The sequence below is a fragment of the Chrysemys picta genome, chromosome 1 (genome assembly GCF_011386835.1).
Source record: "Chrysemys picta bellii isolate R12L10 chromosome 1, ASM1138683v2, whole genome shotgun sequence".
Taxonomy (NCBI): Eukaryota; Metazoa; Chordata; order Testudines; family Emydidae; genus Chrysemys; species Chrysemys picta.
Window position 1 is genome coordinate 126284884 of NC_088791.1, and position 6000 is coordinate 126290883.

Genomic DNA, 6000 nt, shown 5'->3' on the forward strand with positions numbered 1-6000 from the left:
TAGATCAGGGCGGGGCCCACACAGTTCTAGCCCAGACCCGTAGGTGCGGGGGCTGGGCAGGCAAACAGTTAAAGAATCCAGGCCCTGGATCAGGGCGGGGTAAGCACAGTTCAAGCTCAGGCCCTTGTTTGCAGGGGCTGAGCAGATAAACAGTTCAGGAGCCCAGGCCCTGGATCAGGGCGGGGCAAACACAGTTCAAGCTCAGGCCCTTGTTTGCAGGGGCTGAGCGAGCGAACAAATAGGTAGGGTACGCCTTGGCTTCTGTAGCCGAGCGTTGGGTGAGGGGGAAGCCTGCCACCCGTGAGCGGGGGTGGCAGGGGGGGAACGCAGGCCCACCCACTCCACTGCGTTCCAGCCCGGGGCCCTAGCAGCGGTTGCGGCCGCTGCTGGTCAGTGGGGTATCCAGACCGCAACACACTGACATTGGCTCACACTCGGTTGCAGCCGGACCGGGGTCGGCGACCCCCGGGCTGCTTCCATGATCCCCCTCAGAGCCTACCTCGTTGGTCGCGCCGGGCTCGGGCCAGTCCATCTGCATGGGCTCCTCTCGGCCAGGGCTCGGTGGAGGTCCAGTAGCTCTGCCAGGAAGTCAGGCCAACGGTCCTCGGGCGGCTCCTCCGGGTAGCAGCAGGGGCGGAGGGGTTCGGGTGCAGTCTCGCCCTCAGGGTTGGTGGGGTGGGGCTCCCAGGGATTCTCCCAGTGACGGGCGCGGACGGGCTCCGGCGGCTCCTCCTCGTAGCGTGCCCGGGGTAGCTCAGGCCAGTTAGGGCCCGGGCCTCGGAGGTCTCCTGGTCAGGAGCTCCCGGCCGCACGTCTGCTCCCTCCAGTGGCTGGCCACCGACTGAACTCTGGCGGCTGGCCTTTATACTTCCTGTCCCGCCCCTTGACTTCCGGGGGGCGGGGACAGGCGGCGGTGGCTCCACCCACTCTGGTGCCTGCACGTGGGCTCCCTCTTCTGGGCAGGAGGGGAGCCACACTGACTCACTACAGGGGCTTAGAATTGTAAAACAGGATATAAGATCTGATTGTGTTGGTGATTTTTTTGTCTGTGACATTGCATTATAACAACATTGTATAAAATAGTACATAGTGCATATTTAAAAATAATGGTAAAGATAATGAATATGCAGTATTAATGCAAATATACATCTGCCATGTTGCCACAACAGACAGCTGAAATAGATCCTTTGGAGTCATTAGAGTCTATTATGTCAATAATGGGTGGGTTGAAGTTACCTGCAGCGCACCAGGTCTTGATATGGTGAACTTCAACATACCCCTGGAGTTAATGATCTGCACGTGAACATGTCCCAGAATCCACCTCTGGACAATAGGGAGCCATTAGAGTTTATTAATGATCTGAAGCTGATGTGTGTGTGTGGCAAATCAGAAGGCTCTCTGCACCTAGTACTATTTTAGATAGACATTTATGAACATATTTCCCTGTAGATATGTTTACATTTAAATAATGTTAACTATTTTCAGTACCAATATGAATTATCTAATGGGATGAACAGATTAGCTTGAAGACCCTTCCACTGCCCTTTTCAATTTTCCCTTCATTTCAGTCTGCCTTGGAGACAGAAGTTTTAACAAAACCTCTTAATATGAGGGAACCAATTGCTAATGCTCTTACCAGACTTGTTTTATACGTTCTCATTAATAGTGAGAAGAAGCATATTCTAATGGCTAGAACAGGGGGCTGAGAGTTGGAACCACATTCATTCCATTCCCCAACTCTGTCAATGGCTCATTCTGCCACATGGGTAACATCTCTTACTATCCGTGTCTGTTTCCTTCCCTGCAGCATTAAGGAAATACCTTGCAGGGATGCTGTGGAATTTAATTCATACCTGTTAATAAAGTGCATGGAGAACCTCAATTGAAGAGTGTAAATAATTATTTTTACAATAATCTAACACTTTTGGGCTGTATACTAGAGGATGTGCAACAGCTGGAACAATAAGAGGTGGCCATGTTTTCTAGTATTTACAAAAAAAGTCTGCAAACCGAAAGGATCATGGCACCTACTGTGGGCTGAGACAGTTATTGTGAGTGAACCATGGGGCAAGACACTTTTAGACCAAAATGTTCAAAAGTGGGCCTAATTTTGAGGTGCCCAACTTGAGACTCCTAGGTATCTAAAGCTGGGAGCTGAAAGTTGGTACGCTCTAGATCAGTGTCCGCTAATCAGTGCCCACATTTGAAAATTGGGCCATTAGCTTTCATGTGACTATCAAAATACTTACGTGGCCTGTGGCACTCTAGCATCTGCTCACCACCCAATCATTTAAAAACTAAAACAATAACTCTCTTTCTTCTCATTCTCTCTCTTCCTTCCCAGCCTGTAAAAGAAATAACTCAGTACGTTTACAAGCATGGGTCAGCACGAAAGAGAGAGAGAAGAATTTACTGAGGGAAAGTTAAGAGGAGGAAGCAAGTCTTGCATTTAGTTCTGATAATGCTCGGGTATTCATTCCTATCTCCTATGGGACTGCCACAGTCTAGGTCCAACACTTATGAAAGTTCTCTCACACTCACAAGCCACCCCCTGCTGGTGGACAGCAGTCAAACTAGGTATAAAGCAGGATCTCCAAAGGTAGTTCTGTCTCCCAACTATTTTTTTAAACATATTAGGGGATGTTTCCATACGAAAACGCAACTTTTAAAAATATTTTATTTTAAGACTAATACCGTATTGGAAATATATAGTGATTGTAAGTTTCCTTTTCTCTGCCTCCCCTTGGTGATTGAAAACAAGGGGGAGAGTTGCTCTCTTAAGGGCTTATCTACATACAAATGGGAGTTATTCGGGAATAACTGCCCCTAACTAACTCTATGTGTGGACCCTCTGATTCTGTGCCAGTTGGCTCTGCTGCCTTCATAATCAAAAGAACAGACCTGCCCCTTCCTTCTAATCAGGAGGAGACTGGATCTCTCTCTCACACATACTCTCTCTCTCTCTCTCTCTCGAGCATAAAACAAAGCATTGCAATGAAAATTTATTCTGAAAATAAAAATCCCAATGGGGGTTTAACCATGGGGGGGGCGGGGGGGACACCTTTAGAGGTACTGAGGGGGGGGAGGGGAATGGTTGGAACTGTGGTAGGCAAAAAAGCAAACATTCAAGCATCTTTTTCTACACCGTACTATCTGCAACATGTCGAGCTGTTCTGTTTATTACCTCCACCAGCAACTCTATCAACATTATCGTTAGAAAGCAAGCCTCTTCATTTAAACTGGTCATTTTACCCCAGCAAAAATCCCACCGTCATTTATGGGCTACTTATTGTGTCTGTGGAGGGAGGAACAAGGAATGATTGATAAGGTAATGTAAACACATTGTCAAAGTACTGGGAGAGGAAATGAAAAATGTACCAGTCATTTTATTCACCAAGATTTCCTCCTTCATGTTGTATAGAGAGAAATTAAAAAGACGACTGAGATACCCAGAAATCATATGGTAAAGAAAGTCAAAATTAATTATTAAAAAAAAATTGAATTCCCCTTTTGGCTGATTTTCCTCCAGCTGCACTCCACTAAAAAGAGCTATCAAAGAAAACTATCATTAGTTTTTAATTCAGAATGACTTCAGAAAGCAATTCTGACGCCTCAGTTGATAGCTTTCTGACAGCCTTTTAATCTCCACAGGTTGTTGACAAGAGCTGAAGGAACTTGGTCTGTCATTATTCTCAGCTCTTACATTTTTAGCTCAAAGAAATGTTCTGTTTAAAAGCAACTAATCTTTCCGGAGCATGTCTATGCTAGCTATCTAGAACTTACTATGGGCTTGCATGATGGCTTCTCACACGCCACCCTGCTCCTTTCTTCATCCCACATTAGTGGTTTGAGTATATAAACAAATCCCTAGGAACGCTGAAGATGACCTGTACTTTTCATGTGTGTCTGTGTATATAGTTGCATGTGTATAAATATGGTCCATAGGTCTGGCCAAGTGATGCACAGTGGGATTTAGGGCCGGAGATGCCGGTATGTTACAGCTGGTTGGGAAATGTTTGCTACTGCCAACAACAACAACAACAAAATTGAGGAAAATGAAAAAAAAAAAGTTTTCCTTAAAGATTTTCTACAAAAGTTTGTTGAAAACTGAAAAAAATTGTGCGGGAGGAGGGTGACTGTAATGTTTCAGTTTTCAACAAAAGCACAGTACAGTTAGTTGCAAAGGGACATTTCCTGCAAAAATATCCATTATAAATGTTCCATTTTCCTCCAATAAAAACACCTTCCAAAAAAAAATTGACCATGTCTATTGTATGCTACCTTTTCTAGCCTTCCCATCCCCTCTTCCAGTGGCCTCTATACTGACTGGGGATCACTGGAGTGGATTGTGATGCGGCCATGCTCCTTCCCTCCCCAAGCATGCCCCGTGTGTTGCGAAAGAGTGGCTCAAGACTGGTTACACTGGTTCTACCCCAGCTGGTGATCCCCACACACACACACATACACCCACACACCAGGGAGAATCATAAACTGCCCATTTAGAGCAGTCTTGGGGCTGCCAGAGTAGTGCAGAGGGGCCATAGTGAGAGAGAGAGAGTGTGTGTTTAAGGTTGTAGCTTAACTTCCATTTTTAACCTCCATTTTCAGTCTATTTTCCCCTTTCCATGCTTGCTTTCAACCCAGTACTAGGATTTTGTTTTTCCTTTTTGGAAAGCTGGAGTAGGATTTAGTCAGCTGTTTTTGAGCTGGGACAGTGGGGCAGAAAGTGTTATTTTTAACTCTGGAAATAAAGGTTTTGTAATGGGCATTTTGTGGCTGGATTTTAGCACAGAAGTCTCTCAAAAACAGCCGACGTTTGACCCTTCATTGAGAAATCATCACTGTGGTAGTTTGGAAAAACAGAACTAAAAAGAATTACAAAATGAAAAGCTGGCATTTGTGCTGCCTCATCCAAAAAATTGCTATTCATTTTTTAATTGCTGGCAGCTCTGTGCAGGTCACATTTAACACAACACTCTCACTCCGCAATGGTTCAGGAAGGGGATAAAGCTGAGTGGCGAATCTGAGCAGGTTAGGCTAACAGCCTGTTGTAAAGCCCCACTTTTAGTTGGTGGTTTATAATACCCTTCTTGGCGTTTTTCCTTTTGGGCCAAAATTCCGTATCCTGATATAGTGTTTCTCAGTCTTTGAGAAATGTTTGTTTATTATTTGTGTAGATTTTGGTAGCACCCAAAGGGTCCAGTCAGAATCTGGTCCCTCCTTAAAGCAGCTTACAATCTAAAAGCCTGATCCTGTAGCTTGTGGGCTGTCTTGCAGAGCCCCCACTCAAGTCAGGGTCAGAGCATTACTACAGTTAGATCTACTACGCAGGTAGACCCTTCTACTTTTTCCTTTAGAGGGAGTCTGTGGGCATCAGAGTTCTCCAGCATGGATCCAGTTGCAGGATTGGGCTTAATTTAGATATTATTGAGCCAGTCAGGCATGAATACATACATAGGGGCACATTGGGAAAGTTCTGTGGCTTGTGTTATACAGGAGGACAGGCTAGATGATTGCACTGGTCCCTTCTAGCCTTGGAATCTGTGAATCATCAGCTGGTGTAAGTCAACGTAGCTCCATGGACTTCAATGGAGCTACAGATATTTGCAGCAGGTGACGATCTGGCCTGAACTTTTGTTGGGAGACTCTCCCTGTCTGAGGTGTGAAAGAGGAATGGTTGTGTAAGCTCCATGGGTTTCATATGTTTGCGGGAAGAAACTCTAAGGAAATCATAAATGATTGAAAATTGACTCTGCCAACACACACAGCACAAGATTTCTAAGATCTGACTCTGAACCCATGGGGAAAAACAAATGAGAGAAGGGAAAAGATGCCCCTAGCCCTTTAGCCTCGATACGTTGGCATGCCTAGCGTGCTCTGTAGGGAACAGGAGGATACAGGGTAGGAGCACAATGTTTTGATGTTGCTCTGTTAAGTAACATGTTCCCCTAGACAAACTGCAGAACCCATACAGAAAACATTCACATGATTCAAAAGGAG